Raw genomic sequence first — 11,382 nt, 5'->3', positions numbered from 1 at the left:
AAGGAAAATACTAATAAACGTTGTCTCTATGGAGTTGCCTGTTCTGGGCACTTCATATAAATGGGATCATACAATATGTAGCCTTTGTGTCTGGCTCCTCTGAGCATAATGTTTTCAAGATTTGTCCATGTTGTGCCATGCCATCAGTGTTTCGTTTCATTTTCTGATGCAATACTATTCCGTTGTATGGTTATACCACATTTTGTTTATTCATTCATAAATTGATGGATACTTGGGTTGTTTCTACTTTTTGGCTATTATGAATGACACTGGTATGAACTGCCATATACAAGTTTTCATGTAGCCATGTATTTTTCAATTCTCTTGGTTATGTATCTAGGTCCATTAACTCTTTTAAAATCATAAGTGCTTTTTCCTTAATTTTCCTATGGGCATAATGGAAATAAGAGAAGGGCTAAATTCTTGTCACCTTCGTGGTAATAAAAGATAACCAGCTCTTGCTAGAGATTTGGCAATTCTGAAATGATTAAAGCAAGACTACTTCCCCAAGCCTTGCTGTTTCCTTATCACCTCAGGTTTTCCCAGGTGAAAATCTCCAATGGCTGATCTCAAGGAATTACAAGTAGCAATCAAGAGGCACGTTTTTATTTGCTTAAGCTTCTAAAGCGGGATATGATATTTAAGCAACTAAAATTGAACAGCCTGGTGATGGTTGGCTAACTAGGAGAACAAATTGTAAAGTGCTTTTGGAAGGATAACTGTGCCTTTCAGCTTTAAAACACAAACCTGATTGAAATGCAGTGGTTTTATGGTGTGAACGGGACAATGGGAGGTACCGTTTGGCAGGTTTGGAAGAGAGAGAGGTCAAGAGCAGTGTTGACATTTAAATTTCAAAAGGTTTTTTTTTTTGGTTTTTCTTAGCCTTTTCCCCAGATGTTTTATTTTTTTAATTTGAAATATGCAGAGAAGTTGAAAGATTAGTACAAAGAATACTCACTTTTTATCAGTTAACCTGTTATCACATTTGCTGTATCTCTTTGTATATGTATACTTTTTAAAAAATGAACTTTGAAAATAAGTCATAGACATCATAAAGCTTTTCTCCTAAAAACTTAAGCATGTGATCACTGCCAAGAGAAAGGACATTCTAGCCGCCTTCATCCCTAAGAAAATTAACATTAATTCAATAAGATCACCTATCATACAATTCATTTTCTCTTTTTCTAATTTCAAAAATATCCTTTATAGCTGTATTTTTAAGTCCAGAATCCAATCCAGGTTTCACTTGTAATTGGTTGTTAGGTTGTTTTACTGTGTACTTGACAAATGTGTGGTCATGAAAATGATCCAAAGGAGCTTGTGTAGAACTGCTGTCTCTACAGATAAGGAGAACATTTTCTGGAGAACATCTTGCATTAAGCCTTTTTTTAAAGATATGATAATGCCATATTTTTATGTAGTTTAAATGTATAAGAAGTTGTACATTTATTGAGCATTCACTATGTGCTATGCATTGTGCTGCCCTCAAGGATCTGATGGTCAAGGAAAGGGAGACACACCTATGAGCAAATAAAGCATCAAAGCAATACCATGAAAATAAAGCAAGGACAGAAACAAACACATGACACAAAGGAAAGCTTCCCAAAGAAGGTGGATCCCTGAAAGAATAATCAGACTAATTTCTTGAAAAACCAGTAATTAGAAGTCAGCAAGGGAATTGAAGTAGAGGTACATATTCACCTAGACAGAGGCCTAAAATAGCACAATGTCTTCTGGAAACTTAACGTGTTTAATACATGGAATTCTTAATATTGGAATATGAAATGGGAGACGTGGCTGAAAAAAAGTAGGTGGAATGTGTAGGGCCTTTTATGCTATTATCTTGCAGGCACGGAAGAACCTGCAGGATAATTTAAGTTGGGGAAGGAGATAATACAGTTTACTTAAAGGAGAGTTGTCTATAGCAACTGGGGGCGGGGCATGCACACTGAAAGGGACTTTGGTTGGAGGCCAGAGACTTGTTGCTGCCAGTGGTCCAGGGGACAGGTGCTGAGGGCCATGACTAATCAGAGCAATGGTGGAGGGAATAGGAAAAAAGAAGATGCATTTGAGAGCAGTTGAGGAGAAATAAATGAGAAGACCTCATTGGATGAAGAAGACGTATTGGATATAGCTGGGGATGTCCAGATTTCTCACCTGTGTGGCTGCGTGGGTGGTGGTGCCAAGACAGGACTTCTGTAGGGAAAAATGAAATGTTGGGGGAGAGGTGGATAAAAACGATAAGTTTGGCTTTGGAATTGCGTTGCAGGGCCCAGTGAGCTGTCTAGGTAGCTACACCTGGAGAAAGGTTAAGGACTGGTCAAACCAGGGTCGTGGATGAGCTGGCCTACGGAGGGTTTCGAAAGTGAAATGAAGACTGAATCCAAAGAAAGGTTGTCACGTAGGACATGGGCAGAGCAAGAGGATACCATCCCTGATAGGGAAATAGAGAAGGAGAAGGAGAACCAGGAGAGACATGGTGGAGCCCAGGGAGGAGGAAATGCTCTTCCCTGTCAGGAGATTGTTACTACTTGCAGTTAAATCAAAGCCCAGAGTCCTTTCAATTTTATGGTCTTGAGCCTTAAGCAAACATCTATAATTCTGCTTTACATACATATAAAATATGAAGTAAGCTTTCCAAATAAATTACAATCACATTCCATATCACTAAAAACTGGATTGAGAGCTGTTAAATATTCATCATTTTTTATTTTCTTGGAGAAATTCTCTCACGTTTTAATTGAGACTTTGGGGAAGAGAATGAAGTTACAGGCTCTGAAGTCAGACTGCTCTTCCTTTTACTATGTTGGTTTGGAAACGCCTCAGATTCCTCATCTATGTAATCGGGTTAATTTGTACCTGCTTAGGCTAGTAGTGAAGATTATATAAGATAATAGCTATAAAGTACCTAACATGGTGCTTAACATGTACTAGCTGTGCAACAAGTATTCCCTTCTCAGAGGCTGGCTGGTTAGCTCAGTTGGTTATGGGGTGGGATTATAAGACCAAGGTCAAGGGTTTCAGATCCCAGTACCGGCCAGCTGCAATTAAAAAAAAAATAGAATTAATCCATTCTCCTTAAAGAAAAAAAAATGATTATCACTATAAAGTAAAACTCTTAATGTGTTTAAAGTTATATTCTTCCATGAGTGGGGGCGTTGCCTGTTTGAAATTCATGCATATGTACCTCTGGTGACTCCTGGCCATCTTTGATTCACAACCTCGCCCCCATCACAGTTATAAAGTTTTAAGAGAGGACACGCACATCCACAGATAAATGCATCTCACATTCACTCTCACATACATAGATGCTTAGCTGAAAATAAGAACCCCTGTACACATGCATTATAGATGACCTCATATCCAGAAGATAACAAAAGCAATTATATGCATATATGCTTAGAAACAAATGTACATATTTTAGTAATCACTATATGTACACAGCACATTATATACTCATATTCAAAAGTGATGGTATGTGGTTTGAATAAAGAAGGGTGAAGTTACGTGTATGTATCTAAGATAGCAATATGAATGAAACTTGTTTTTCTGGTAATTATTCCATATAATGCCTTTCTCCCAAGCTTGAAAAATTGCCTCAGGTGATTTTACAATTTTTCTCTAGAAACTAAGACTTTGTTTTTGTTTTGGTAGTGCAGTGTTTTACTACATCATTTGCCTGTATACATCCTACTTATTTTAAAATGAAAATTAGAATAACATTAAGGAAAACCCCAATTTTATAACTCTTGCAGGCAAGTTGAAATCAACTTGTTCATTCACCTGGTACAATTTATAATACATATATAATAAAACGCTGCTTATTTGGAGAGTGGGCATGCTGTTTTAAAGAAACTCCACTTTTTTGTGTTCACATCAAGTAATACATGTGATTTTTCATTTGTTTAGGTGTGTAATCACAAAGTTGATACTATTTCTTGGTGTTTGCTAAGGCTCTATTTTCTCAGGCAAGGTAACCTGACTTATTTCCTTATACTTTTTCTTATCTGAATTCTCCTTATCTTTATAATGAGAAATGGATTTGAGAGATGGATTAATACAAGGCAAACGTGACCTACTGTTTGCTTGTGTTGAGGTTCAGAAAACAATAAATACCCCAAAGTGAAGGCCTCAGGAACAGCCTCAGAAGCAAATTTTCTTTCTGTCCTTCTGTCCTCTTGTCTCTTGTCCCTCACTCTCCCCTGAGGCAAGCCATAGACACTAGAGTCCCTCTTCCAGCTGGCCATAAAGAAATGAAGACCCTCATTCCAGAGGGTTCTGCCCCATACCTGGGAGGAAGGAATGTTGCTCAGAGAGGCCAAGAAGAATCTGAACAAACAGGCTTTGTTGTTTCCCACTCAGTCTGTTAACATTAGATCAGATCCTTTTTGCCCAATCACAGGTATACATGGCTGTGCATTTTTCATTGAACCTAAGCATAAAAATTTGCAGTTTTCTCTGTATCTCATGTCATGTAAAACTGTGATAAAATAAATTTGTTGTTTTTCTCTTGTTAACCTGTCTTTGTTATAGGTGTGTTGGCTGTGACCCTTATGATGGGGAGAAAAGGGATTGAGAAAGAAAGTAGTTCAGGGTAATCTAAAAAATGTGAGGTCACTGAACTTCTTGGGCCCAGAGAGATATGAGCCTGGAGCTTTGGTTACATTCCCCTCACCCTTGTCTGGTATCATTGCTAAAAGGCACATTCTAGTAGCAGTTTCCAGATTGCTGGGACCACCTGTGGGTATAGATTACCCAAACATTATCACTAATCATACAATGTGATCCTCATTCTTTGTTGCAAAGTCCCTGGAATTCATGACTCAAAGAGCATTGTATAGTTAATCAGTAGCATATGTTATTTTAGTGAACCATTGTAAATTCTTGTCAAACAACTTTGGAAGTGCTCCCTTAAGATTCTCCTTTTTCCCTTAATTACTACTGACTTCTCTTTTGTCCTCCAGAATACGTTTTCAGGGCAACTTGAGTCTGTCTCTCCTGGGCTGCAGTCCAAAAATTCGGCCTAAATAAACTCACTGTTTTTCATATTTTTGCCTCAGTTTCTTCCTTAGTTTGACAGGATCACCCTCTTTCCAACCATGCACTTGTTATTTTGGAGAAAATTTCATTGAATCAGTGGCTACTGAATATTTCTCAAATTTTAATTGTTTCAGATTTTTTGAAGTGGTACTATTTACTTTTTAAATTATTTTTTTTGAGGTGTAGTTTAGGTCAAATAAACAGATCTTTATGGTTGTTTATGGAAGAGTTTTGATAATTGTATGCACCCATGAAACCAATGTGCAAAATGAGCTATCAGATATTTCTATCACTCCAGGAAGTTCTCTTGTGGCACCATGTACTTTTTAAATTAAAAAGCATCAAGTTGCACATTTTTAAAAGGTGAATTTTATGGTATGTCAATTATATCACCAAAAAAGAAAAAAAAAGTCTGCCCCACATTTGCCTGGTATCTCACTACAAGAAATAAGAATATAATTTTTTCCCACCGTGTATAGTATTCCCTCTCCCATATGTAACACTTCATTTGCTTTTCTCCCTAAAACAGAAAACTGAAAGTTGAGCACTGTAAGATACACACCAACAAGACCAGTTGTGCCAGGGCTTATAATTCAGTCTACCTCTGCAGTGACGGTTCTGGGGAGCAAAGTGCAGACACTGGGTTTACCTAGTGTCTGAGAGATGCAAATATTACCACCCTCAGAGCAAGGGCCATGCAGAGTGCAAGAGTCACCAGAGCCTTCTGGGCAATAAATCTTCTCCAGGGCAAGGCTGCAACCAAGTGAGGCAGGAGAGGTTACAGTTGACTTCACAGGTAGATTAGTATGTGCTTCACCAGCTCCTCTTCCACTGGTGAATGTCAGAGCTTACCCAGAGAGCAGAGAACCTTCTTTGTCCCAAAATCAAATCCTCCCAGACCACAGTACGAATCTAACTAATTCAGTAGAACAGCAGTTCTCAAACTTTAGCTGTGCATCAGAAACTTCTGGAAGGCATGTTATAATGTGGATTGCTGGGCCCCAACTCCAAAGTTTCTGTTTCAATAGGTCTGAGATGAGACCAAAGTATTTGGGTTTCTAACCGGTTCCGATATGAGGCTGATGCTGCTCACCTGGGAACTTGTTAGAAACCACACTTCGAGAACCACTGTGCTAGAGCTCTCTGCTCCTTATAACATTTGGTAATTAGTTGGGAATTCTTGACCAGTCAGTAACATCCAGGACCAGTCCTGAGCCATCAGTCATACTCATGCTATCTGGAGAGCAGGGTCAGGCCAGGCATGGAAGACCCAAGGGTGGGAATGCTTCCCTGGCCGCATGTTCAGACACACTGACTCCAGCACCCTAACCCGAGGAGTGGTGGATTTATTAGGTGTGTGGATAGACTCATGTGCATTTATGTACACTGTCCTTTGTATGCAGAGATGACACTACTGACCAGTCATGTCAGGACAGTCTGGTGGTGGTTTTGCCAGTGACAATCAAGTGTTACATAATTCAGCCTCACAGTTGACTCAGAGGGCCAGGAGCAAGCACACAGGTCAGTGATGAATCCAGGCTCTGCCAGTCATGAACTGTGTGACATAGACAAGTTCCCTAACTTCTCAGAACCTCATTTTGCAAAGGAGGATTCATCTCAGGGGTAAAGCTGTGGAGTGGTTTTGGCTGAAAATGTTTTTACTGAAATGTTTCTTCCCTGCACTTTTCCAAGATCGCTCTTCCTTCCTCCAACTTTAAGCTGGGGTCATTCTTTGCTTCAGGGTGAGGACTGAAGGTTCAAGGACAGTCCTACTCCAGGTGAAGCTGGTGTACTGGCAGCATCAGCATCACCTGGGAAGGACACAAATTCTGAGACTGCACCCCACACCTACTGAATCCCAGTCTCTGGGGGTGAGGCCCAGGAATCTGTGTTTTAACACACAACCTCATTAGGCCACTATATATGGCTAAAGTCTGAGAAGCTCTGGTCTAGAACAAAGAAGTTTCAAACGTAGAGGTTTCAAAATCCATAGCTGAGACCAAAGCCTGAAAGACAGTATGCATATGCTTTATGTTAGAGAAAAAGGGTTTTTCTTTGGAGGGCAAAGCTTGAGAAACTGAGCACAGAGTATATAAATCGTGGAGTCGGGGAGAGTTTGTGATGACATAATAGCCATCTCTGCACCTAAAAGGAAAAACAGTTCGATCAGCAGGAATGAGAGAAGGATCAGATGGGGATGAGATTAAATCTGAGAAGACTTGTGGTGTCTTGATTCCCCTTCTCAAAGACCCCACAGGCCCTGGCTTGAAAAGGTTTACTAGGTGGTCAGGCTCTCTCAAGAGCTTGAAGTAAGAGACGGACAAGAGTTACAGTCAGAGGCACACACCTGAGAAGAAAGGGCTGAGAGGCTGTCATAGGGTTACTTGGCACCCCAGATTATTGAGAGTAGAGACAGAAAGGAAGCCAGTGAAGAGAGAGAAAGGAGAACTGGGCAGAAAAGTGAGGTGAGCCAGCACATGGCTGGGCTTGGAAGGACTATTATTATGAGCTAAGAGCTCTGAGGAGAGGGGGCAGCTTCAGAGGTCAAGCATTGGAGGGGGCAGTGTCATCACCCTTGTCCTGGTTGGTGGTAGACAGGATGGCTTATGTGCCTCATCTGGAAGGTCCTGAGGGTCACACCACACTTGCCTATGACCTCACCCTGCATTGACCCTGGGGAAGGTTCTATCTGGTGTCGGAGGCCGGCTCCAACGAGAACAAAGGTAACCTGAAAGTAGAAGACCGCTGGGAAATAAAGACAGAGAAAAGCGGGGATCGAGGGGGCTAAGAGCAGGGATGCTGCTCACTAGCAAGTTTATTCAAGTTACAATCTTATTTATATCCTATTGGTTACAGTCTACGTGAAAGAATGCAACAAACAAGTTTTTTCAGAAACAATACAGATGGCCTTGGTATTTCTTTGTTCTCTGCTCCCACGTCAATGGGTCGTAAACATATAAGGAATACAATGTTTATGGCAAACATCTGAGAAACATGACGTTTATAGCAAGTACCAGATCTAATCTCAAGATGTTTTCTCAAGCAAGAACACACGCATACACTGACCTGTGCATGACCCTTAGTAAGGACACCATTGTTTCAGATCTCCTACTTGCTTGCAGGACATACAAGAGAGACCCCTTTCAAGGCCCTCTTTAGCACCCCACAAGCTAGTCAGGCCTGCACAGGTCCCTACAATCTGGGTTTGTCCCCTGCAGACCTTTGGCTATGAAGAGGCTGGTGCTGGGGAGAGCATCCCCTCAGGACCCCACAGCTGAGGAAGTGTCCCCACTGCCCTGCCAGGCCGGGCAACCCGGGTGTGTTCCCATGGTTCCTGGATAGCTGGCTCATTCCCTCCCTCCTCACTGAAAACAAACACAGAAGCCCATGGTGAGGTCAATTTCAGTTGAAGCTGCTTTGCATGAAAAACAAAAATTCTCTTTCCTCTTGTTGGAAATACTTACACCTAGAAGCTTTTTGAGTGTGGCTTCGAGGACCCGGCAGTCAGGAGGTGCAGGTTTCCTCTTGCTAGGGGAGATCACTCAACCAGCTCTCCTGTGTCGGTGCTCACTGTGTGCCAGGAGCCTTTCTAAGCACATAACACATCAGTCCTTGTGGCAGGTGCACCCTTTCCCTGGCTTCTCTGATGCTGAGAAGTCGGTGCTTTGCCGGGCTTGCACAGCCCTGTAATCAGCAGAGCTTGGACTCATGCCCAGGGTCCAGGACGAAGCGTTAGGGGTGTCTCTGAGATCTCTCCCAGTGCTCAAACTTCCCACCTCTCTAAGTCATGGGCTGTCTGACTGCAGGAGATCATCACCTGTACCTGTTTTAGTCTCTGGGCTAGGATGTCCTCTATGGCTTCATCCCACTCTGACTACCGGGGAAACAGCTTCACCTGCCTCCTGCAGCTTCCTTAACAGGGAAAAGGGGGTAAGACACCAGAGCAGCCACAGCGGAGATGTGGGTCTCACCCCCCCAGCCTGTACTTTTCAAAAATTTAATTATTTTTTAAAATTAATTATTTTTTTTACATTCAAGGATGTTGCAGAGCAGTGGGAGGGGCAGGTGGAAGGGGGTAGGGAAATGGAGGTGGGGGTGGGGCTGGTCCACACTGTACTTCTTTTTGAGGGCAGAGACCCTATTTTCTTTACTTTTGTATAACTGTCTCCCTGCCCCATATTATAGAGTACATGGCATGTGGTAGATGCTCCTTAAATGTTTTTTCTTTTTTTATGTTGACCAGTAAGGGGTTCTTAACCCTTGACTTGGTGTTGTCAGCACCACGTTCTCCCAAGTGAGCCGTGGGTCAGCCCACATGTTTTCTTATTTAACCCAGTGATGAACCCTTTTTAAAAATTCATACCGTAATTGATCTCTGGTATACTTAATCACAAGATTTTTTAAAGTAAATATTCAGCAAATATTTAAGTGAGCGCATATACCAGGTGAGAGTGATCCAATGGCAAGCAAAAAATAGCTCCTTACGGGCCTTCAGTCTTTTGAAGGAAGAATTTAATTAATTTGCCAAATACACATAAAATGACAGCTGTGATAATGTACTGAAGGATTGTGGAAGTGTAGGCAAGAGGGCCCGCCTGGGGTTTAGGGAGGGCTCCCTTGAGGGAAAGGCTTGAGCGCTGGTCCACCCATGCACCCACCACCCACTGTGGACCATGTTCCAGAGGGAGCTCCTTTTCTAATTGGCAGGTGGATCCTGTATTCAGTGATGGAAATTAAACATCCATTGAAACTATTTTGAGGCCACACTACATACCCATCCCGTTATCAAAAATAAATAAAAATATGAAACTTACCATTGACAAAGCTATATGGAAATAGGTGCAAATTACACATTTTGAGGAGCTCTGTAAGTTAGTTCACCTTTTCTGGAGAAGAACCTGGCACTGCTGCACTTCACCCTAGGCAACCCACTTGGGCGAATATTCCAGAAGAAAATACAGTGGTATTTATAATAACAAAAATTTTTTAAAAAGAAAACTAGTTAATATCTAATAAAAGGGAACTCTGTGACATATTAAAACATGAAAGACAGCAATGTCTAAATACATGAGATGCAGCAGGTGCTAATGGGTTCTAGTTGTGCATGTGCCATCCCGGTGTTTACATCATACCTTGGACGCTCACAACACTTGTGTGAGGAACAGGGGCTCAGGGCTCCCAGCTATTGAGGGCAAGTGTCCCCTGTGCCCACACGTACTCCACGCTGCCGACCTCCGTCCGCTCCAGGCTCCTGAGAGGGCACTAGGCTCAGTCATGCTCCCCAGTGGGTGAGGGAGCTGAAGTCACCATCTGCTTTCGATACTGTCCCTGAGTCACTGGCGGGGACTGAGAAGGGGAAATCCAGACCCTGCCAGCTGCAGCCACACAGCCTGGCTCGGCGGGTTCTGGGGGAATGTCACTGTTGCGGCAGAATGTCACCGGGGTCTAGCGGCTGCCGCGGGCAGCAGTCCCCGGGGTAGCCAGGAGCCCTCTCTGCGCTCGGCTGTCCTGCCCCACGGACCCTGCCTACTGAGATCTGCGGGGGGCCGTGGGGTTTTCCAGGTCCCTTCCGTCCAGCGTCAGGTCTCAGCCCACAGCAACCCACACTGGGTCCTCACGTCAGCTGTCACCTCTGTGACCCGCAGAGCTCGGCTTCTGCATACTGAAAGCTGGGTGGCGTTCTGGAGAACCCACACCCCCTTGCGTGGAAACCATGGAATTTCCCCAGTAAGGAGTCTTTGGCAACTCCAGGCCACAGGAAGGTCGCAACTGGTGAGACACGGAGAAAATGCGAGGGAGGAAGCACCAGCCCAGCCCACGCTGTCTGGGGCCCCTCCCAAGAAGACAGGGAGGCGCTGCGACTCCACAAACAGGACCCCGAAGCCTCCAGCGAGCGGCTCGGCTGCAGGTGGGTCTCCCCTCGCACACTTTACACAAGCCCCGCCCTCCCCCTCCCCTCCCCTCCTTACTTAGAGCAGCGTCCTCAACCCTGGCTGCAGGTTAGAACCCCCTGGTGCCCAGGCTGCACCCAGACCAATGACGTCAGAATCCCTGGGCGGGACCTGGCGGGCATCAGTACTTTTTAAAGCTCTCCAGATATTTGCATCATGCAAACAAGGCTGAGGGCCACTAATTACAAAAATAAAATTCTTTCTTTCTGTGGTTTGGGATGTGCTTCTCTGTCTGCAAATCCTGCTTGTACTTCAAGGCACATCTCAAATGTCCCCTCTTCGCTGAAGCCTTCCTTGACCTCCCTGTTTCCCAAGGCAGTGAATTTCTCCTCACCCAGCATTAATTCCATTAGGTCTTAAGCTTGGCATGTGGGGACTAGGGACTGCTTGG

This window comes from Cynocephalus volans, chromosome 3, assembly GCF_027409185.1.
Source record: "Cynocephalus volans isolate mCynVol1 chromosome 3, mCynVol1.pri, whole genome shotgun sequence".
NCBI classification, from domain to species: Eukaryota; Metazoa; Chordata; class Mammalia; order Dermoptera; family Cynocephalidae; genus Cynocephalus; species Cynocephalus volans.
Note: the sequence above shows the minus strand (reverse complement) of the source record.